The 25,611-nt window shown below is 41.4% G+C and overlaps 1 protein-coding gene across 2 annotated transcripts in view; it reads right to left on the bottom strand.

The window, feature by feature from the left end:
* Window positions 1–25,611, bottom strand: part of PLPP1 (phospholipid phosphatase 1) — a 138,045-nt gene that overhangs the window by 22,218 nt on the left and 90,216 nt on the right. The window lies entirely within an intron of this gene.

Below are 25,611 nucleotides of genomic sequence, written 5' to 3'. Positions count from 1 at the left end.
TTGCCCATGTATGAGCACACAATTCCAAAAAACATCTACATCACCTGCTATACTTGCCAAAGCCTTAGTAATCTTGTTGAGTCAGTGCTGTGATTTAGACACTCCTGACCACTAGTCCTGAGCCTCTCTGCAGACTAGACTACTGTTAAAGTACTTTAAATATGTGATCGCTTCTCAGCCTTCTCAGAGTCCAATAAGGGTGTCATTCTGGCCTTTTAGTAGGAATGGCTGGCTGTACAGTATCCCAGCTGATATGATGAGGGCTCTGAAGGCTAGTACTGGCTGGAACAGAAATCGGGGCGCCCACGGGATGTGGGGCACTAGAGTAATTCCTCTGGGAAGACTGGAGAGGCCCAGTGCCTTCTGATTTGAATGGGTCTACCTTGCCTGGCCATGGGCTGTGGGAATCTGCGGTGCTGTGCCCCATAGACTTTGGTTGCCCCAGGGGTGTTCTTAGTAGCATGTGGGTGTGGGAACTAGAGTGAACAGGCACATAGTAACGGCACTATATGCTTTTTCTACACCAGGCCTCTTTGGGCTAGGCCTTTTGGCTAAGTCCGGGGTAATTTTTTTTTTCTTTTAGCTACCAGGCCTCAAGGCTTAGCCTGTGCACTAGCACCAGCACTTATTTATTTGATTTATTTTTCTTCAGGTTTGTCGCTTTTCAGTTTTGTGTGTTTTTTCACTGGATGGAGAGTGTGGGGGCCTACCCCTACGTCTAGGGAGAGGTTGTGTGGCCATCACGTTCCTTCCTCCCCTTAACCCAGGAAGTCTCTCTTTCGGAGAGCCCCTCAGCCCGTACTCATTGGTTGACTTTGGCTGACCATGAGGAAAGAAGTTCGCTAGGCCTTTTGGCCAGGTGAACCATGGTTGAGCCTTGTCCCTGTCAGGAGCCTTGCGACCTGGGGGTTCAGGGTAAGATCCTACTCCTTTGGGGGGTGGGCAAAAGACACATCCTTAAGTGCATTTTTTAGTGTGTGTACACAAGTTCATCTGTCATGCCTATTCACAGCAAAATGATAAGTTTCCATCATAGCCACTTCCAGATACTTAACTTCATGGTGTACCCTTTGGAAATACTTTTTACTTCTGGGCATGAAGGAGAACTTTATTCCCTTACCCCAATGCAAAGTTCAGTGCCCCAGCAGCCAACTTCCAGGCCTAAGAAGTGTCACATTGGAAAAGTGGAAGGTTATGAACCCTCTGAAATCTCTGGCACATGTCAACACTGATCCTACACAGGGCTCTAGCAGGCAAACATTTTGATGGGGAAGTGAAGAGGAGTATCAGCAGAAGGGGTGGGCTATCAAGAGAACCTGTCAATTTCCATAAAAAGGCAAAGTGACGGGTTCACTATAATCCCTAAAGCCTGGTCAACAATCCACCAAAGATTAACTGGAGAATAATAAGTAGAAACACACTAACAAGGTCTTCCCTATGCTCTCCCCTCTGGTAAGAATGGTCACACAGTTATACTGATAGCACTCTTCATAGCAGTACCACCTAAGTGCAGTTTTCCTGCCTTCCAGTGAGTACTGCTGTGCAAGAGATTACAGGAGACAAATACTGTATGCCAATTTTTAATGAAAAACATAACTGGATTAAATTATGTTTTTATACATACCTAGGAGTTCAAGGAAATGATCTTCAATTTTTAAAAAAAATGAATGGGGAATTTCAACACCACTTCACCACGTCCACTTAGCTCTGTCACATATATTCCCAAATACTGCAATCATTCCAGATCTGAAAATTCCATCATCAGGGCACTCGGGTCGGCTGATATACTTAATTAAAAAGTTACGCCATGCAAAAAATTGCCTCACAGACTAGAAATGACGCAAATCCTGGTGACTAGAAATCTGTCTTTGGTTATGTTGAGAAAATAAGAAGCCCCGAAGCTTTGATCTTTCATTAAGCCATCACAGATTGTTTTCACAATCTTCCATCAGGTCCGATCATGTTTAATAAAAAGACAAGGAAAGAAAAGCTGCTGAATTTCCTTTTATCTGCCTAAACTCTATTTCAACAGAAAGCATTTATAATCCAGCTTTCATTTCAGAGAGCGGTTAAAAGGGAATAAAAAAAGTTGGGAAAGACCAACTTCAAGCAACAATTAAAATCAATGAGTGATCTACTAAGGCAGTCCAGCAAACACTGCAGCAAGGCTAAAATTGCTAAATTTTCATCTATAATTTGTGTTTTATAAAGTATCATAATGTCATGCATCCAGATTCTTCAGATTTTGATTTGGCTGCTGGTCAGATCTCCAGCTTCTTGTCATACGAGTCTGTACTATGCAACCTTCCAAAAGTGCAGAGGTGAGGCTGTAATAGGCAATGCAGCAGACAATGCAAACTTCAAGTCTGGAATGAAAAATTAAGGGGCCTTACAGCTTAAAATCCACCTGTCCTTGTGGTGCCCAGGAGCCAAAGCTGCAGCATAATTCGGCCTACTGACATGTACTGAAAATACACCATGCATTGAAATTCACATAACTGCCTGCATTTGCAGTTTACTTTTTGAAAAATACTCCCCTGCTGTCAGAATGGATCAGCGCTGCAGCTGATTGACTTCAGGTGCTGATCAGATGAACATTTGCCAGCAGTCCCATTGAAGAGGAAAGCATCATTAGATTGACTCCTTTCAAACAGTACTGAACAATAATGGATCGAAATTCAAATGGTCCCTGCTTACCTGGCTGATTTTCAATCCATCTAAGGCCACCTTAACATTCTCTCTGCTTGCACTGTAGTCTCATCAGTTACACTGTTATCATATATTTCTAAAGGACCAAAGAAGCCCTTCCCTGTATGGCAAGGAGAAGAAGAATGTGGAAAGCAGATCTGTGACTAGGGTGCCAATGCTTCTCCTTCACACATACAGTACAGTGATGAGCGTTGTCACCCTAGAATAGGAAGTGTGTTACTGGCAGGAGCACTAGGTGAAAATAAGGGGGGGGGGGGGGGGGGACTTAAAAAAAAAAAAAGAAAAAAAACTAATGCAGTCACCACATCTAAGGATTGGTAATCTGCAAAATTACATTTTGGTCCTTAGGTTTATATACATTTTAATATATGTAATTATGGTATATAAAATATTTAAAATTCTTTTTTTCCCCCCACATACCCTTATTTAGATTTTTCTTGTGTCACATCAAATGATTGTTTCACACAATTGATTAAAATACTCAGAGTAAATGGCTAATCTCATGAAAAACTGATGCATATATAGTATGATCAACATTAAAAGCTAGAACATACAGATGCAGATCAGGAGCCCAGGAGGTACAAAGAGCCTGTGATCAGAGATCAGCTACATCCTCATCGCCAGACACAGATCATTAACAATTTATTTCAGAGGCCAACTAACACAAAGCCGTCACCTGTCTCCAGGTGATCACATGACAGGTACGGCAGGCTGACGCCATTCTCTGACAGCTAAACAAAAAACTGGTTTCTGAAAACGCTGCTGATTCTGTTTGGCCATTTTCTCTCCTTATCAGTGTTGTCACACATTCTGCTTGTCTCCCCGATTTTCCTGTGTGGGAAATGGCTGAATCTATAATCTCCTGGGACTTTACAATTACTATTTTTTTTTTTTGCTTGCTAGTATTAGTTTTAAACATATGTAGCCTATTAAACATGAAGTACACAGCTTTTGCCTTAATACTCACCTTCATTCCAGAGATGTCTCCGCTGTTATTTTTTTTCCGTCACTAAATGTCACCAGTTTTCCAGACTGAATGATGAGCAATGACTATCAACCCACTACCTCCTCTGAGCTCGGGCAGTCACTTTTGTGCCCCCCTTGCGGTGGCATCAATAGAGAAACCTGAACTCATGGTACTATTGCACTAACCATTACTAGAGAACCCTGGAGAGCAGACGAAAGGACCATCCACCATTGCTGATGACCCATAAAGCGGAGGACAGCGGTGTTCAAAGGTTTATATGCTTTTCTTTCATTTTTTTTAATTCATTATAGGAGGGGGGCTGTAGGAAGGGGGAGAAGGAAGAGGCAAGTATTTAGGAAACATGGAGTATAGCTTTATTATAATAAAATAAACACATGTTGGTGTGCTTTAAAAACAGAATCAGGCAACTAGCATTTTCAGGTCTTCAATGGCACCCAACACATTTCTCTCAAGTTACTTTTAGGGCCGGTTCACAACGTAGAAACGCAGCCCCGATACGCTCCAGATGAGTTTCTGCATAGAGGGTGTTTTTAAAGTGATTTCTCAGTAAAATAAAGTATGGACACATGGGTGGATGGGCAAGTTTGCTTTGAGTATTAAAATAAATGAAATAACATTTTTGATTTGTGGTCCTCAGGTGCAGTGTAGTTCCACATTAAAGTGTATGCATAGAAACCCTTGTTTTAGTATTAAATAGAGTATTGAAGGATACGGAAACCTGTCAAATGGTTATTGTGGTCTATTCCTGAAACTGATGGAAACTTCAACACCTTTGAGTGGTCACCTCGAGTCCCAAGAGTTCGGTTCACACCATGAATTTGCTTTAAGAAGAAAAAAAAAAAAAAAAAAAAAAAAGGATATGGATATCTTTATACAGTTACATTGATCCAACTTGGAGCAATGGAACTATGCATATACCATACCAATGGGATCCCTCTAGACCAGGGGTGTCAAACTGGTGACCCTCCAGCTGTTGCGAAACTACAAGTCCCATCATGCCTTTGGGAGTCATGATTGTAGCTGTCAATCTTGCAATGCCTCATGGGACTTGTAGTTTGGCAACAGCTGGAGGGCCACCAGTTTGACACCCGTGCTCTAGAAGCTGGAAATGACTGTACTAGGCACCGCCTACTCCAGGGATCTCCGCTAGTTTCCAATTCCCGTGCCAAGTGGCTGCCCTGCTGCAATGTGAGCACAAGAGGTCGGCTGAATGGCACGGGCGCCATTCAGGGATCGCTTTGCAATTTCTCAATGAATGCAAAGCATCCTTTGATTTGACAAGGTTGAGAAGTGGGGCAGCTTCATCAAAACTTCTGTATAATTCAAATGCGTCTTGTCCATGAGTTTTATCAGTACTAATTAGAAATGAATATAATGGGTTGTTATAGGTGCTAAAACAGCACCAGTGTTGCATTTAATATGTTATTTTTAGATGGTTTGGAAAGGTTTTCAATAAACATTTGCTGAAATTAAAACTGCGATGAAATAAAAACAACATCCCAAGTGAATTTGATTTTTTTTTAATAATCCTCGTTACATTCTTCTCAGTTCCAAGATGCTTCGGTACTGATAGTACTACTGGCCTATTTATTGCCTTAGTTTCTCATCCAGAAAAATAAAATGCTGATTAGGAGCCAGACCTGACATGATCCAGATTAATTGTAAACAGACTTTCTCTCTCCAACCTCTGTGAGCAGAAATATTGCGTAAATTACAGGCATTTGTCATACTTGGATTGGGGGGGGGGGGGGGGTGGAGAGAATAAAAGTGGAGGATTTAATCCAGTTCAGATGCTGCGATGAGAGATAACGCAATCTGGGAAAAGGGAAAAGTTTTCTCCAGGAATGGTGCCGAAGGCTCTCCTAGTGCATACGAAAGGGGGAATTTACTGAAACCTACAAACATGGCATTGTACAATGGTTCTGTATGGTGGTAATAGTACTGTGATGCCATATGACATGTGTAGATTAATTAACTTTTACTTTCTCGAACTCATCCCACATTGTCATCCCCGACTGTGCTGGGAGACACAGAAAACCTTCTGGCAACGGCAAGTATTGATGTGCCATCCTGGAGGAGTTGGACTGCCTGTGCAACCTCTGTAGGGTGCAGGTATCGCCTTATGCTACCAGTAGTGACCCTGACACTAGCCAAATGCAAAACTAGTGAAAACCGGTCAGAAAAGATGAGCAGGGAAAAAAATGTCAGTGGCCTCCACCTGTAAAATCATTCCTGTTTTGGGGGTCGTCTCATTGTTGCCCATCTAGTGCACCTGTTAATTTAATTAACACCAAAGCAGCTGAAACTGATTATCAACCCCCCTCTGCTACTTAACAGACCAGTATCACTATCCCAGGAGTTTAAATGACTTGATGCTATACTCTGATTAAAAAGTGTTCCTTTAATTTTTTTGAGGTGTTGTACATAGCTTATACAGAGGACAGAGCTGCGGGAGGGACCTAAAAGACCACCCACTACAGGAAGCCTGCAAAAAAAACTACAGGAGGGGGCAGAGACAAGACCAGTCACCCTGCACAAGGAGAAAAACAGCAGCGACTGGTCTTTAGAACAGGAAGCTCCTTCAAAGAAGAAAAGTTTCACATTGGATTACTGCAAAGATCTTGGAGCAATGCACAGAGCACACCAAGATTCAAAGGAAGAATAAACACTCTCTTATCCCGGAGTTCAGGTTTAATATGATGATGTAAATTTAAAAGCCGTTTTTAATTGTTTAACTTTGTCTGCAGCATTCATTAAAAAATACTTAGTGATCCTGCCATGAAGGTCCTTTTTCAGGAATTTCCTGTTATGTGATGAAAACCTCACTGTTGCTCCCAGGTTGTCACCCTCTCCTGTGCCTTGAAAGAGACTACAAGTGATCATGCTGGCACAAATTGAACAGATGGTTTATGTTATCAGGAGACCAGTCCAGAGCAATAATGTGCCACTGGCTCTGGAGAGACTACCTGTAGATAGAAAGTGGCTGAAAAGGGCTGGTGGAGAGTAGCAGCATCTGAGATGCAGAGAAGATGAAAAAAAAAAAGTGATAATTGTATTTAAAAAAAAAAACCAACATGGCACCTTGACAGCTGTGTAGCTGCAGGTCCCCAAACGTAGACAGTGTGTATTCAGGTACCTGCACCCCCATGGATGTCTAATTGACAGCAGCTGTGTCCGTGCAGCCACTACATCCCAATTGACATGAATGGTACCGCCTGAATGGGGATGCACAGAATACCTGTGCAACCCCATACGGGCATACATGGCTTTCGCATGGGTGCACACTTAAGTACGCCCGTGCGACTGGGTGGCCAATAGTGGAGTGCCAGTAAGGATGGAGCCAGAATCCAAACCTTGAAGCCTGGTTGATATTTGAACTTCAGAGAACTCAGCAATTTGGGGCACTCCAGGCAAAAGGATAGATTAGGAAATCAGGCACCAGAACATAGCAACTATGTGGCAGCCACGGCATTTTTTCCACCTTATTGCCACATCAAATTCACTTAAAAAATTAGGAACTTTCACAGTTGTTTTGTTAGTTTTAAAGTTTACAGTAGACCCACACTAATATGTTTAGATTTTCTGATGCCCTTAGTTACCAAACCTAACTTTATGTAAAGTGCTTCCTTTTTCTGCAGAAAACATTACTTTAGGCTCCCTCTTGTAATAAACATATGACAAAAATGACTGGGCACACGATATCTGCTGAAGGGGAGAAATGATGATTGGTAGATTATCCCCTCCACCAAAGAGCACATGACTAAATAGCTAGGCTTTTAATCATATTAATGGCCCAGGAGGTAAGTAGCCTTTGTTTTAGGAAAGGTATTTCAGAGTTACTAAGGTCCCTTTCACATGAGGCATATTCCATTCTGATCAGCAGGGTATCCGTTCACAGATCCCCTGCTGATCGGAGCAGAGCGGGCAGAAAACACATAACACAGATAACTGCTCTGCATAAACTGAGCCCACTCTGCTCTATGGACAGCCAGGAGTAAACGGACTTTGCTGTCTGTTTACACTCAACTACCCTCCGATCGGACCTGGTATTAAACTTTTGTCCGTTTACACCCCTCTCTCCATAGGAATGCATGGACCTTCCATAAGGTCTGCCTGAAAAAATAACAGGTGGACCTTATCAGATCACCCATGTGAAAGGGGCCGAATACTCTTTATTTATCCAGCAAGACTGTTAACACAATAGCTATATGTTATTTTGTATAGCTTGACTATATTTGCAATACAAAACTGAAAAAAAAAAAATATCTATCTATATTATGTATAAAATATAATCCAAACACACATTTGCTTGCACAATTTTTGGAGAATTCTCTTTTTTGAGGTACAAAGAACCTCAGGAAATTCTCTGAGGCCAGTCTCCCAACTAGGAGATGGGTTAATGTGCATTGGGTTAAAACAGCTTATTTTAATGGGTTTTCAACGCATTTTAGCATGCCTCAAACCACATCTGACCCGTTTTTGGGAAACGCAACAAATAAACCAATGTGCGTTGCAATTCAAAATAAATAGCACCACAAAGCAGTAACATGTGCATGACATGTTAATGTGTACTGCAGTATTGCAAATGTGCACAGCTAGAGAACAGACCTCAGTCAGATGTTTTCCACAGTAAAAGATGACAATTGGCTCCCATAGACAATAAACATAGTTGTCCATGTGTCATACAAGAAAACTATGGTTGGGTGTCATGGGCCCAGACATTCCATGGTCAGTATGAGAGACTTTGCATCTTCTGTTTTCAGTTGTGCTGTTGATGTAGGAAAGTCTATTTAAATAATACATTTATGGGTGAGCTGACCAATAAATCTCTTTATACATCATAGGTCATGGAGTTTAACCACAGTACTCAGAGGCATACAGATGTAGTGTAAACAAGTTATGTGAGATAGTGTCCTGTGGTAGACCACAACATGAAGCTCCATACCAACCCATCACCTCTTGAGATTTTCTGAGGAATATTCCTGCAGTTTCAGAGTCCCGAAGATGTAGACTTTTCCATAAATTGAATATGCAGTCATTACTATCTCATTGGGTCATGAAAGCTTATTAGGATGTTGTCACGGTATAGGGGCCCGGCCAATTATCAATTCCTGCTTAATGATCTGGAGTGTCACGATAGGAGTTCTCTGCCAGCCCAGTTATTAATCCCCAGGTATTAATTCCTTTATTAATCCCTCCTGGCCATAGGAAGAGCCTCCTCCAATTAGTTTTCACTTCTGTGTGCCAAAGGCCCCTAGCTGTAATTAACTCACCTCTCCACAAAAGGTCCCAAATTCAATTAGTGTATACATCCCTAATTAGTGCCTTACTTTTGTATTAATGTATTTTCCCCCACTGTTACACTGTTTACAGCTGCAAATCCAATTATCCTGTTTCAGTGTCCATCCTGTTCAACCAGGATGCCTAATTATAATATCTTCCCCACTAATTAGTGCCTTACTTTTGTATTAATGTATTTCCCCCACTAATTCACTAATTATCCTGTCCAACCAGTCTTTTCTGTTTACAGCCACAAATTAAATTACTGTAGTTCCATTCCTGTCCATTCTCTTCATTGTCACCTGCTAATGACCCCCCTCCGCCTCTCGTCCTGCTCAGGGGGTTTAAGAGGCCAGTGCTGGTCTCTCTTGTGGAACCATTCTGCTGGGCAACCACTGAGGGGTCCAGCTGGACTCTAGTGGCCCCCCGGCTCTGCCTGAGCCCCATTGAAGGAAGGGGGATCCCAGAAGCTACATCAGCCCTGACTGAAACGCTGTCAGCTCTGCCTGAGACTATCGCATCAACTTTGCATGAGTGTATGCTTCCCTTGTGCTATCTGACTGCTTATGAACTGCCTCCTGGATTACAAATTGCTGTAGAGACTTTAACTTTGCCCACCGGGGCTGGATTACAAGTATTGTGGACTCTCACTCCCTGCACTACTCCCCATTGAGTGACTGTTGTCTGTTTTAATAAAACTTTAAGTGTTTGCCGTCTGCCTTGTGTGTTCTGTCCTGCTTACCCTCTGTCACAGATGTATTACCAGAACAGACAGGAATAAGGCAGCAGAGGATCCAGCATGGAGATGACCAACTAGCCCACTGCTTCACATTTGCAATGGACCAAATGGTGATAAGGCACCGTTTTGTAGAGCATGTCCCAATGCAATCACTATATAAGTATATATTATCTTGGTGTGTCTCTCAAGTCACCAAATGCACAATACAGTCAACACTCACCATGTAAACAGATTACATAGGTGCTTTTAGTTTTCAACCCAGCACCAGTCCAACTTGTTCCTGTGGTATCATCTGCCTGGACTCCTAGGAGGCTAGAATTCTTAAAATGCAAGCTGCCTAGGTGTCATGGTGACTCTATGGCATTAAAAGTCCCATATCAAGCATAGTTTTAAGGAAATGTCAAGCATCTGTGGTAGTGAGCCCTTTTAGATCGCCAACTTGGTATTTTGCAGGGCACGGAGTCTAAGCCCCAGCCTGTTTCTTCACCAGGGCCCCTGATGGTGGGGATGGACTTGCAGCAAGCTGGTTGCAGCCCCCAGTCACACCCAGCTGAGGATGCAGGTGCCACTTGCGTGTGCAGAGTATTAACAGCAGGCAACAAAGGGAAATCCAGGAGAAAAGCCAAGGCCAGGACAGGCAGCAGAAGAAGCCGAGGATGATACACAGGTAGTTAGACACAGGTTACATGAGTAATCAGCAACCGGGAGCTTTGAGAACTACGAAGTTGCTCTGGCAAGGAGCACGTGTGTGTGTGTGTGTCTCTGTGTCCTGTATAATAATAATAGAGAAACAAACAGGGAGGCGATCCAGGAAGTGATAGAAGGGGAAATCATATATGCACAGTGGAGCAAGCGATGCCCATAGGTAAACAGAGAAGCCAGCAACACATGTGAACAGAAACCGATCTAGAAGAACCACTGCAGCAAGGAGGTAAGAAATACACATACAAGAACCTGTAGGCTAGACCATTACAGGATATCATGTATTAATCAATATGCAACTAGGAAGCAACAAACACTAAACATTGAATTATGTTAATTGCAATGTTCTGTTTAATATTCTGATTTTGGGCTTACAAAAGCCTTTCAGCTGTACATTGTCCTGTCCCTTGGGTTGTCACTACTATAAAAAAATGGTAAATATGTGAGCGCTTCCTGAAGGGTTATGCCATGTATGCATTTATGCAGCACTACAATGTTTTTTTTTGGTGCCCAGAGTTGAGCTTTAAGGTATTTCCCAGCACAGTTCAGTCACTATCCATAACATTTGGAGGTGACAGGACCATGAGTGCTAAAAAAATGTGAGACTGTAAGCTTAAAGGGGTACTAAACCCAAAAGCAAACATTTATTATATTGCAGTTTACCATTTCTGAGATGTGATGGCTGCATTCATTTTCTTTTTTTTAGGCTTTCTTACCTCTATTTTTACCTGGTGACCTGGCCAGTGTGTTTTTCGAAAGAACAAGCTCTCCAGCAGAATGTATCAGTTACAAAGATGGGACAAACCATTTAACACTAGCAGGGGTTTGTTGGTTGAACTAGATGAACAAGTATCTTTTTTCAGCCTCACTAACTATGAAAGCGGTGCTTCCAATGATCAGGTTTTATTTAAAACCTTTATCCCAAAAGACAAATACCGGTTTGCTTTAACTGCTTATGAAATATTAGCTGAGTTTGTCTTCAGTTTGTTAGTCTATTTAAATCTGCTAGTGCATCTAAACACTCCTCTCCCCCTAGACTGACAATGCTGCTGTCCAAAGGTGCCCCTGTGCTCCTTCATCTAGAGTGGGGGCACTCTAACGCAGGAGGTGTGTTATTGGCCAGATTACCAGGTGAAAAAAGCCTAAAAAAACGAATACAGTCACCTTATCTGACTGGTAAGCTGCAATATATTACAGTTTTCTTTTGGGGATTAATACTGCTTTAAAAAATTGAGCTTTAAACATTTTTTCTAACAAGGAGCTGTTCTTTCAATGTCCCAGATAACAGTGACAAAAGAGCAAAGAGTTATAAATAGGACCTATTTGTTCCAGATGTTTCTTTGTACTTTTACCATGGAAGCAGATGCTGCAGCCATTTTATTTCGGAGAAAACCTACTTTGTGTTCTTACCGCAGGCACACCTGATGTATTGGCAGTGCCTCATGAATTTCTACCCTCCTATGAATAATTCAGAGAAAATGAATTTTAAAAATGTTCAGCTTTACAAAAACATATTTATATGGTTATTCCAGTTGTAGTCATCTGGCATGCAGAAACGCTCAGTAACAGTTTAAAACAAGTGCGTTCCACTTAAAGTCACTATTACTCATAGGCTTGTCAGCCTTGGTACTGCCAGCAGCTCCTTCCAGGATGTTATGTGCCAAGAGCAAAAGGAAAAAAAAAAAAGAAAATCTTAATGGGCAAATCCATTTCATTCCAATATTAGGAGATGGTGGTGGTTTGTATGATTCACCAGCTTCTTATACCTGTTGGGCCATGTAGGAGTGAGATATCTGCAACTTTCCTACCAGTCCATCCTCATGCCATGATCAGTAGTAGTTGGACTTATTGATGTTATTAATATTGTTATGGAGGACTTATATTATTTATTTATTACAGGTATTTATACAGCGCCATCAATTTACGCAGCGCTTTAATATATATATATATATATATATATATATATATATATATATATATATATATATATATATATATATATATATATATATATATATATATATATATATTACATTCACATCAGTCCCTAACCCTCATGGGGCGTACAATCTTCTATAGCACAAAACCGCCTGTGTAGAACTTTACCAAATAAAAGAACACAGTACAGTAACAATACAGTGCAAGACAAAAGGGTTAAGAAGGTCACAAGAGCTTACGCAATCTGAAGGATTATAAATGGATTTTATGATACAGAGACTGGAGCAGGAGCATTGGGACTCTTGTGCCTCCTTCTTAATCAGATATGGGTAGAATTATTACATATTACTAATCTATCAATTTTAGGTGGATTAAGGGGACCGCCCGTGGTGAATATGTTTTAATAGAAGTTACTAGTTCCCTGGCTGCAATGCTCATCCTATGGTTTAATTATTTATCAAGTCATTGGTTCAGAAGAATAATTGGACAGCGATTGAGAGTAAAGCCCCATTCTTCATGTTTGGCTTTGCCACTTAGTGAGTCAATGACTAAGAGAAAGGATACAAAATCATTCACCTCAGTTATGTTGGTGTATTTTTAACGCATGATCAGTAACCCATGTCAAGTCAAGCCTGAACATGCACTGAATTAAGGCAGCTCATCCATTTAAATAGGCTGCCTAAAGCCCTGCTGCCTTTCTGTGAGCGCTGTACAACACACGGGCCTACGTTACAGTAGGTACGTTTTGTAAGGTGTATTATGGAGCTATTCACAATAAATGGCATCACAGCACACCAACCCACTGTAAAATCCATGTTACCATAGCAGAGTGGTGTCAATAGGCCCTAAGGTGTACATCCGGTGAAATCCCTCTTTTTTTAGATTACTCTATATATATTTTGAATTCATATACATGTTATTTGGGACCTTATGGTACACAAATATGAACAGGCATAAAAAACTGAAGAGCATTTTACCAACTGTGAATGTGTATGTGGAAAGATCAGATCACAGTATGATAAATGTGTCAGACATCTGGAAATATGGTTTGTACAGCTACCCTCAGCCTAGGACAGTGAATGGAGATTACTACCTACATCACCCCACTGTTCACTGAACAGTGGGCTTGTAAATTGAAGACATCCTGTAGGATGTTATTCCACTGCACAGCTTGGTGTCATCTGCAAAGACTGAAATGGGATTTTTAATCCCAGACCCTATATCGTTTATAAATATATTAAAAAGTAAGGGTCCCAACACTGAACTCTGGGGTACACCACTGACAACCCCAGACCATTCAGAGTATGAATCATTAACCACTACTCTCTGAATACGATCTTTTAGCCAGTTTTCTATCCATTTACATACAGATTTTTCCAAGCCTGTAGACTTTACCTTACACATTAGCCGTGTATGGGGAACGATGTCAAACGCTTTTGCAAAATCCAAGTATACCACGTCCACCATCACCCCTCTGTCCAAGTATACCACATCCACCGCCACCCCTCTGTCCGAGTATACCACGTCCACCGCCACCCCTCTGTCCAAGTATACCACGTCCACCGCCACCCCTCTGTCCAAGTATACCACGTCCACCGCCACCCCTCTGTCCAAGTATACCACGTCCACCGCCACCCCTCTGTCCAAGTATACCACGTCCACCGCCACCCCTCTGTCCAAGTATACCACGTCCACCGCCACCCCTCTGTCCAAGTATACCACGTCCACCGCCACCCCTCTGTCCAAGTATACCACGTCCACCGCCACCCCTCTGTCCAAGTATACCACGTCCACCGCCACCCCTCTGTCCAAGTATACCACGTCCACCGCCACCCCTCTGTCCAAGTATACCACGTCCACCGCCACCCCTCTGTCCAAGGTTTTGCTCACCTCCTCATAAAAATAAATCAAATGTGTTTGACAACTTCTGTCTTTCATGAATCCATGCTGTTGCTTAATATATTTTTTCCAGCAAGAACTCCTCTATGTGGTCTTTTATTAAACTCTCCAGTATCATCCCAACTATAGAAGTTAAACTAAACTAACAGGCTGATGTAAAAAAACTGAATAGATTCCCCCATCCACACAAGCGAGATGGATGGAGGAATCCTACTCGCTGTATTATTGCATTCTGATAGCGGGGACTCCTCCACTGTCAGAATACACTGATCAGCTCAGCAGCCAATTGGCTGCAATGTTGATTGAACAAAAAGTTTCCAACAAGTCCGTATGTAAGAAGCAGATCATTAAAGTCATTGAGACTTCTCACAGCCAGTCTCAAACTGGCTGAATTTTGATCCATCTATGGCCAGCTCTAGTTTCCCAAGAGGAGGACAGGAAGCCTGCATGGCTTCTTGTATATCACATATAGATAATTCAGTGAACAGTTTTCAAACATCTGACCACAATCTTCTGTCAATGGGGAAATCTACTTTTATACTAGCTTTTCTCACACAAAACTCCATCATTAGAAATTCATGAAGGCATATTGCAAGCATGCACTTTTTTTGGCCAAACCGATCTGGTAATTCCTGCTGCTGAGACAGTTTTCACACCCACTGAACCTAGTGGTCTGTGATTGCGCACATAGTTGCAAAGTCCAGGCAAAGTCAATTGCTCAAGTCAAGTCATTGCATCAAAGTGTTATTCTGCTTTTGTATAATGCAAGTCTTACAGCATAATGTAACTATAATGAGGACGACAAAATACTGGAGGTAACTGGAGGTGTTCAGTGTAAACCCACTTCCTTCTTGGTTTCAATCTTTGTTTTTGATGCGTTTCTCTCTAATGCTTTAAAAATAAAATCATCAGTATTTTTTGCATATTGTATTTGCAGTGGAACAATCCATGGTGAATGACCGAATAGTAATGCCACTGATATGGATAAAGATACCTTTGGAGCAACAGAATGGAAGAATTATTAGTTCCCTTGACTCCGGAGCCCCCACACTAGGATTAGGCCTGGAAAAGTTGACATTACTGTGGTCTGTTGGCATGGTGAGCTGGCACTGTGGTGTAGGTATACCAGAATAGCAGACAACATCCCTTCTGTGATTCCATTTTTAAAGTGTCATAATACACCTTGCCATTTAAAATGCAGCTACTAAAGAAGAATTACATTTTGTTAGAAATAGCATATTATTTCATATTGATTGCTTGAACTAGCTACATTTACCTTTTTTCATTGCAATATGAAAGCAGCTTTTCTCATTTAGGGCAACAGGTTTCCTTTAAACCCCTCCACAGCAGCATATACTTACCTCTCCATCATTCTTTCACCAATTCAATGCCAGCAGTTAAAGGAAATACCCAGTACTTCCAATTATGGAGGGGCATGTGACAGCACTTACCTATTCAGTGCTGTCACATGGGAAGTCCATGATCCTGTGCTGTCCTGAGCTACAATTTCCGAGACTTACAGCTTACACAGAGCTTTTCTTTCACTCCCAGCAGAGAAGTGAAAGGAAGGTGTAAGTATATTAGTCTGTGATGGTTTATCAGAACTCTTCCACCTTTAAATGTGACCTATAAACTGTCCATCTCAATTGAAAAGCAAACTGAAATCTTTTTTTTTTTTTTTTTGGGGGGGGGGGGTAAAAATAAAAAACTAAAATAATGTGATTGCATAAGTGTGCACACCCTCTTATAACTGGGGATGAATCTGTGTTCAGAATTAAGGTACCACATTCAATATCATGTTAAATAGGAGTCAGCACACACCTGCCATCATTTAAAGTGCATCTGATTAACCCCAAATAAAAGTTCAGCTGTTCTAGTAGGTCTTAAATGACATTTTCTTAGTCACATCCTACAGCACAAACCATGGTCCACAGAGAGCTTCCAAAGCATCAGAGGGATTTCATTGTTAACAGATATCAGTCAAGAGAAGGGTACAAAAGAATTTCCATGGCATTAGATATACCGTGGAACACAGTGAAGAGAGTCATCATCAAGTGGATAATATATGGCACAACAGTGATATTACCAAGAACTGGACGTCCCTCCAAAATTGATGAAAAGACAAGAGAACTAGTCTGGGAGGTTGCCAATAGGCCTGCAGCAACATTAAAGGAGCTGCAGGAATATATGGCAAGTACTGGCTGTGTGGTACATGTGACAACAATCTCCTGTATTCTTCATATGTCTGGGCTATGGGGTAGAGTGGCAAGACGGAAGCCTTCTCTCACAAAGAAACATCCAAGCCCAGCTAAATTTTGCAAAAACGCATCTGAAGCCTCCCAAAAGCATGTGTGAAAATATGTTATGGTCTGATGAAACCAAGGCTGAACTTTTTGGCCATAAATTCCAAAAGATATGTTTGGAGCAAATACAACACTGCACAACAACAAAAGAACACCATACCCACAGTGAAGCATGGTGGTGGCAGCACTATGCTTTGGGGCTGTTTACCTTGACTAAGACCCCAGTTCCCAGCTGAGGGAATTATGAACAGTTTGAAACATGAACCAATATTGGCACAAAACCTTTAGGCTTCTGCTAGAAAGCTGAACATGAAGAGGAACTTCATCTTTCAGCATGATAACGACCCAAAGCATACATCCAACTCAACAAAGGAATGGCTTCACCAGAAGAAGATTCAAGTTTTGGAATGGCCCAGCTAGAGCCCAGACCTGAATCCGATCGAAAATCTGTGGAGTGATCTGAAGAGGGCTGTGCACAGGAGATGCCCTCGCAATCTGACAGATTTGGAGTGTTTTTGCAAAGAGTGGGCAAATATTGGCAAATCAAGATGTACCATGCTGATAGACTCATACCCAAAAAGACTGAGTGCTGTGATAAAATCAAAAGGTGCTTCAACAAAGTATTAGTTTAAGGGGGTGCACACTTATGCAACCATATTATTTTAGTTTTTTATTTTTACTTCCCTCCACCTAAAAGATTTCAGTTTGCTGTTCAACTGAGTTGTACAGTTTATAGGTTACATTAAAAAGTGTAAAAAGTTTATTATAAAAATAAAATGTATATTTGTCTCATTTTTTTACATCACAAAGACCTGACCTTTTAAACAGGGATCTGTAGACTTTTGATATCCACTGTATATATACATACACACATACATATTTATATACCTTACCCCACATCTTGAGCATCAATGGGTGAGATTGTATTGAGTGAGTAATTTCTAGAGAATAAGGAACCCAAATCTCATGAGAAGACACTACAGGACGTCACTCTCGCCTAAGCGCCGTAGTCATAAGTGAGGGTTAAGGTATATAAATTCCAACTTTTTTCTTTATAAGTACCTTTTCCACATACTATCAGCCAGCGATTTTTACAGGGGAAGGGGGCCTGGACTTTTAAAGCAGGCTTTGCAGTACAATGCAAGGTCCTCTTCTAAAGTCTGCTTCAAATGGGCAAAGAACTGAGTAAACGCAGACAAGGTACAGAGTCAATAAAATTAATTAGGTAATCTAAATAATTTGGGTAAGACAATTATTAAAGGGATACATTTCCCACCTTGTTGCCCATCCTTGACAGCAGTGAAAGGCAACAGTGCATACTGGATATAGCAACTGTTAAACTACAAGTCCAATGATCCATCATGCTCTGGCTTCACTTTTTTTCTTAGATATAAATATACGTTCAAAATGTATACATTTTCAAAAAGTAAAAAAATAAATAAATAATAAAAAAACAAACAAACAATGAACCCAAAACCATTACAGTTTTAGTGACAACACAGTCATTTCTTGCTGGGATGCTGGCCTACTAATATTTTCAGGGGTAATAGTTATTGGCCAGGAGAGAAAGTCGTATAGCAATTCTTACCCCCCCCCCCCCCCCCCCATAAGCATGTGCTGGAGGTGTCTGCCACTCACCTCTCATGCCCTGCTCCAGTAACTGAACACAACGGTCTTCCGTATTTAGAGAAGCATTGGCCAGCACAGATGCCTGGGTTCTGCTCGTACCTACACATGCCATCACCCTCTAGTATACCTTTGCTGGTACATATAATGAGAACCATAACAGAAAGGCTGAGATTAGAGTTTCTTTTAAGGATCATGTAAACAGCTGCTTAAACTAGCAGATGTGCTTTAGCGCTACAAAGCATATACATCGTCCTTCAAGTCCCACCATCTGCTCTACAAGTTAATGGTGATGAAGTCACCAAACCGTCTGCCCAGATACACTGCATAGTACATTAGAGCTACAACTATTCCCAAACTCTTGAAATGTACTTGTGTACTCCACTTCAAACACTGCTGTCCTTCAGGGGGTCAGCGACATGGGAAGGACAGAACACAAAGATTAAACTGTCATCGCTGTTTTGTTCAGCGCTTACTAGTAACCTGGGAGTCTAAGCTTTGGAAAACAGATGTTATTTTTAATCTAAATTTCCAACAGTGCCATATTTGGCCACATAAATCTCAACTGATTGCAAGGCCAGATGCCGATAAGAGTCGTCTGTCAAACTGCCCAGCTTTAAATCATAACAAAAAATTTCGACTTTTGACAAGCTGCGTTAAAATACCATTGGGTGATCTGTGTCATCTATGGGAAAAAGATTACTGGCCTTGTAAGCAGGAAGAACAAATATTATCAAGGAGCTTATTTTCTGCCAAAGGACTTGCAAGACTCGTTAAACAGCAAGTAAATCCGCTATTGACCATTAACAGGTTTCATATAAAAACGGAGCTAATAATTTCACTGGAGAATGTTTATACTGAAAAGAAACCTAAAACATAGGCTGAGACCTTAATCAGAAAATGTTAGTTGCATGGTTGTAATGCTGATTTTACTGCATTCAGTACTATAAGGGATACTAAACTTGAACAAGTGGGCCCACAATAGCATTTAACGTATTTCGCTCTGCACAATTTTGTCTTTAAAAGACTAAAACTTGGTGGCAAACATATATAATATTAGGTTTTGTGAATAAGTTAAACGTAATAAAAAAAATAAACAAAAAGGTACACTCCAGTTAGAATTTAAAGTCAACAAAAAGAGCATTTTGTGTTCCAAAGTTGGGATTTGAAGACTGGAAAAAAAATATACCGCTCTTAGTATTGCTCCTTACAGTAAAATCTTCATCAGACAAAAGGGTTTCTTGACCTTCTCCCAGTTCCAGCCAAGAGATTAACTATTCATTTGGGGAACTATAGGCCTTTTATTTTTATTTAAAGCGATCACCATAAAAGTGCTACTCCAGTTTTTGTGAAAAAAAAAACAATCCCCTCCTGGTGAATGATATACACTGCAAGGATATTAGCTAAATTTTTAGGGAATATCCTTAGCTTTCTCTTATATGAAGTTTGTCATACCTGATTAGGTATAAGGTCTTCATTGTTACCACCTGAACTATCTCAGTGGTCAAGAAGATGCACATCACCTACATTCCCTTGAGCAGTGGAAACATTCTGCAAAGCATCTCACCAAAATGGAAAAATCCCATTGTGTGGGACGCCTGAAATCAGACTTAAAATCCAAAGCTGCAAACTGAAAATGGAAAGGTGCACATCCGTGTATGGTACATAAGCAGCATGTACTTTCTTCCTAATTATTTCCACACCCAAGCCATCTGTAGTAGTGGGCCCACTCAAAAATACCTGGGTACTTCTGAGTATAAAAAAAGCACAGGTCACTCCTCCCTGCCTGCCCACAATGCAGTTCTTGGTGCTTGAATGGCCAATTGCTTGGCTGAGCTCTGCAACATGGGGCTGGGAGATGGTGGAAATTGTACAGCCCCTGTACAGGTTTTGATCAGCAACACAATGCACTTAAGAACACTAGACCCCTTTCACACTATTTTTGGAACAGGACAGTGCTCAACATCAAGAATCACATTGTTTTAAATCAGCCTCTCAACCTTTTGAACACCAAGGAACCCTTGAAATAACTTGGTGGCCTCAGAGAACCCCTGATAAAAATGACTATATCTGCAACTTCTGATACATTAGTGCGATAGTCAGTGGGGAAAATGCTCCTTACAGATACAATAGCTAAAAAGATCAGTGGTGTCAGTGGGACCTTATCTGAGAAGCAGAAATTGCTCATAGCTCAAGGAACCCCTAGCAACCTCTGGAGGAACCCTATGGTTCAATGGAACCTTGGTTGAGAAAACGTGTTTTAAAATTATGCCTGCTTACATCTAAGTTGCTTGTAGCTTGATGCCTGCTGCTCAAAAAGAATGCACGCCTTTTTCAGGCAGAATCAAGCATTTTTGATCCCACAGACTTTAATGGGATAGTGCAAGAATGCATGTTACACACTTTTTTTCAGGTGTTACCATAATGCTATAGGGTCAAAAACACATGATCCTTTTGTACAGCACATCGTTACTAAAAATGCATGAAAAATGCCTTTAGAATTGCCTTTTTTCTCTGGATAGAACAAGGAACGTTTAAAACCAACTGTAAATGTTTTTATGCCATCCCTGTCCCCACTGGAGAAACTTCTAATCTCCTGTGCGGCCACTAAGACCTGACAAAGGTTCCAACCTCTCCCCATGCTAATAAAAAAAATAGCTAGAAATTCATAAACCCCTACCACAACCAAAGTCTCCTTATAGCTGAATTCCAAATAACATATACAATCCAGATTCAGTCTACCATTGTATTCTCCTTACCTAATCCTCACATGGTCCTGAAGAAACTCAATGAGAAATGCGTTGACTTAGGAGGATCCAGGATTACAAAAGATATGTGATACCTATATACTGTATGCTTGTGTACTGAATCCGGACTGTAATGAATTATTTAGAAGTCAGCTCTGGGAGGAAACTTTGGCTATGGTAGAGGTTTTTGAATTTGCAGGATCTACGTGATCCATTTAGATTTTAACTATGTAATTAAAAAAAATTGTATACTTTTTTTTTAAAATTTTGAAGCGTAATCTCATTTGTACCAGTAAAGTCATATACATATTTTGATGTTGAGGTTATACAATATTTTGGATGTGACACAGAGGTGGTCATTTTTCTTAGCATTTGGCTAGAGTTAGGCTTTAACAAGAACGCTTTTCTCCCACAGACTGATGCTGCCAGGCCGTAAACCATAGCAGACAAATGTCTAAGGAAGTCTTGAGTCAAAGAAGCGATGTAAGCACTGTAAGTGATATCTGCCTCTACAGTGTGACAAAACCTCCTCAGAGAAGCCATCATTCCATTCACATATCCTGATTACAATATCCCTTTCCCACACCGGGCACAGGATTGGAAGCTGTATACTCAAGACCATAAAATGATTATTTTTCCTTTGAAATGCAGCTAAGCTGACAATCCTCCAGACATACAGGGGAATGTGTGCTAATAATACTGTTAGCAGGGTTCCTGAAACCTTCACAGCAGACCTTTGAAATAAAAGGCACTTGTAATATCAAGTTAACCACACCAATAGTCAAGTTACATATAATTATAGTAACAGGCCCAGCACCCCAATATTCCTCTAAGCTGGAGAGACCCGTGCCAAGAATTAGCACAGCTATATATCAGCCTGGATGAGGCCAAGTTTCAAAAGCCTTTCCTCTGCAGTTGTAGCAGAAAAAAAATCCTGCTTGTGCATACAGTACTTCTCAAGTGTCTGTGCTAAAAGGTGCCCTTCTTTCTCGTCTCAAAGTACAAAAAGTAAAAGGACACACCCTGACATGCCTACTCCTAAAAGTTAGTAGTACCATGAAGAAATGATGTGCTATAAATGATTGGTTAAAGCCTAAATTTAGTTTGTTTTTTTTAAAATCATCACAAAGGATGTAACTGCCATTTAATGAAAAGTGTCCTTTGTGCTGGTGCCAGCTGTCATAGCAGAAATCTGAAGTCCTATGCCACTCTCCCATACTCTGCAACTGTAATCTTGCGGGTCATTGCAAAAATGAAAAAGTTAAAAAATAATGACGCATGTCTGCATTCTTACATACCACAGCCCATCCCATCATAGCATTATGGTGGGAACAGGGCACATAGACAACTGCTCTCCATGCTCCCTGGCATTGAGCCTGCATTGATCTGAGCAGATTGATGCACCTAAACTGATGTGCTGAGAACAAGCCTTTAATTCAATGGTAGTAAAAAGCAAAGACAGACCCACACCATGTCGAAAGCCGTGTCTGAAGGCTATAGAATGGAAGACCATTCATGTAACCTTCAACTTAGACCTACTCTAGGAGTGAGCTCAATAAGATTAGAACAGGTCAGAGGGCAGATATAATGATATAGCCACATACAGTATGTGGCTTTCAACTTGGAGTGTGCCTACCGTCCCAGAACTCTGCGGATACTGAATTCTGAGAAGGAAAAGGAACCACTGGAGATCCAGCATCTATCTTGGGGTGTACAGGTATAAGTATTTGCAGTGTACAGAACCTTTCCATCTTATATGGATTGATCCCATTCTGCTGTTGTATACAAGTGAAAAAGAGTGGACATTCTGAGATTGCCCAACTCAAGTAAGGACCATCAGACAGACAGAAAGGCCTCAATAGCAAATACTGAAAGGCCCTGGAACAGATATATCGGCTTCAGTCACATGTTGGATGCACATCTGGAGGTGGGATTTGTGCAGTGTATATATATGCACACATGTATGTGGGGAATGTGAATGTGCAGGTCTATGTACTAAACCCGTTCTAAAGGGCTCAGCTAACCGATCATGTGCAAAAACGTAGCTGCCATCCAATGCCTACTGCCAAGCTTGATCCTGAACCTCAAAACAATATAATTCATAAAGTTTGTGAAAGCGATTCTGGATTTGTATTCAGTTTAGTTCTGCAACAGGCATTTGTTCCTGGACTGTAGGATCTCACTGAGGTACAAAGAAGGAAAAACCACTCTGGAGCTCGCTGAAATCTCCAAGGCCTTCACTGAGTGGTGGAAAGAAACAGCTGGCTGAACAATCAGGGATGTCAATCAATGAGCCCTGTAGACAGTCAGTCTGCTAAGCACATTGTGACAGCTCTCAGGCACTCACACACAGAGCACTAAATGCAGCACATGGTGAAGAATTCACTTATAATTATTATTATTATACAGGATTTATATAGCGCCAACAGTTTGCTCAGCGCTTTACAAAATGAAGGCTGACATTACAGTTACAATACAATTTGGTACAAGAGGAAACAGAGGGCCCTGCTCGTTAGAGCTTACAATCTAGAAGGAAGGTTTCAGTGATACAAAAGGCTTGTTTTAAATTAGAAAGGTTTTCAGGGATCATCTAAAAAGGTGGATAGATTAGGACAGAGGTATTGAATTAAAATTCAAGGACTCCGGTCACTAAAATTTTCTTCTGGACGAGGTCTGAATAGCGTGTGCCCATCAGTGTGCCTCCTTAGATTAGGTGTCACCATCAGAGTGCAACTTTACATCATATATTCCCATCACATCAGGTGTGCCCATCAGTGTGCCCCTTTAAATCAGGTATCCCCATCACATTGCCACCTTACATTAGGTATTCCCGTCAGAGTGCCCCCTTACACTCAAAGTACCCCTTTCTATCATATTCCCCATCAGAGTTCCCTTTCCATCACATGTGCCCATCAGAGCGCTCCTTTCCATAGTATGTGCCCATTTGTGCCCCCTTAACATAAAATGTACCCAGAGTGCCCCTTAACATAAAATAAGGGGCATGCTGATGGGCACATGTTAAGGGGCACTCTGATGAGCACATTTATATTAAGGGGCACTCTGATGAGCACATTATATGTTGTGCCCTTAAGAGTGTACCTTAACATAAAATAAGGGGCACTCTGATGGGCATATGTTGAGGGGCACTCTGATAAGCACATTATATGTTGTGCCCTTTAGAGTGCCCCTTATTTTATGTTAAGGGGCACTCTGACGGGCACATTTTTATGTTATGTTAAGGGGCACTCTGATGGGCATTTGCTATGTTAAGGAGCACTCTGATGGGCACATTCTATGTTGCGCCCATCAGAGTTTCCCTTAACATTCAATGTGCCCATCAGAGTGCCCCTGTAAGACTACACCCTACCTGGAGGGCAGACAGGAGCTGTGCCGGGATCCTTGCTGAAGGATGCTTGTGTACAGACAGGGAGCGGGAGCTGGAGAGACAGCAAGCTGAAAGGGGTGGGGTGCACATGTGATGTCATGCTGCCGTGACGACCGCCCTGCTCAGTGGTGGATCTGTCATTGCAAGCTGGCGGTCTGGGCAGCAGTGCTGCTGGGGCCGTTTGCAGAGGTAGGGAGTTCCATAAGATGGGAGAAGTCCTGGAGGCGAGCATGGGAGGAGGTGACACGGGAACTATAGAGCAGAAGGTGTTGGGAGGATCGAAGACAACGGTTTGGTTGATATTTTGAGACCAGGTTGGTGATGTAGCTGGGGGCAGAGTTGTGGATGGCTTTGTAAGTTGTTTTTAGTATTTTGAATTTTATTTGTTGTGCGAGTGGAAGCCAGTGGAGGGATTGGCAGAGAGGGGTAGCAGACAATTAATGGTTGGTAAGGTGGATGAGCCTGGCAGCAGTACTCATGATGGACTGGAGAGGGGATAGTCTATGTAAAGGTAAGTCAATGAGGAGGGAGTTGCAATAGTCGAGGTGAGAGATAACATGGGAGTGAATTAGGAGCTTTGTGGTGTCATTGGTTAAAAAGGGGCTTATTCTGTAGATGTTGTGGAGGTTGAGGTGGTATGATTTGGACAGGGATTGAATGTTAGCTTGAAAGGATAGTTCAGAATCCAGGGTTACCCCTAGCACCCTGGCATGCTGTATGTCACGTGTTTCTATAGCACTGACAATTAACCAGCACTTTACAAAGTACATTGCATCCGTCACATCAGTATATATGTTCCCTAAAGTGTGGACATTTAGGGGTGGATTTACTAAAACTGGAGAGTGCAAAATGTGGTGCAGCTCTGCATAGAAACCAATCAGCTTCCAGCCTTCATTGCCAAAGCTTAATTGAACAAGCTGAAGTTAGATGTCGATTGGCTACAATGCACAGCTGCACCAGATCTTGCACTTCAACTATGTAGCGCAAGGGCCTGTCTAATTGGATACAATTGAAAGTGTTATTTAGGTTTGACCTCATATTATATGGTTTTTGGTAAATCTAAACCAAATTTCTCAAGAAAATTGTATAATGTATGGCCATCCTTAGTGTCAGTGACTCCATAATGTGCATTGACCCCTATAAATCCCTTATATTTTCAAAGAGCTAAACTATGCTTATTCATATTAACTTCAAATTTTATTTTTGCAGTTAAATCATTCTGAACTTACAGTATAGGCTCATACATCAATCTAAAAGGAAATTAAATAATAAAATTGTATAATGTATGGCAAGAT

This window comes from Staurois parvus, unplaced genomic scaffold (assembly GCF_062004578.1).
Source record: "Staurois parvus isolate SC_StPar_1 unplaced genomic scaffold, SC_StPar_1.0 ptg000445l, whole genome shotgun sequence".
In the NCBI taxonomy this organism is placed as follows: domain Eukaryota; kingdom Metazoa; phylum Chordata; class Amphibia; order Anura; family Ranidae; genus Staurois; species Staurois parvus.
This window is presented reverse-complemented; position numbering and strand designations above follow the sequence as displayed.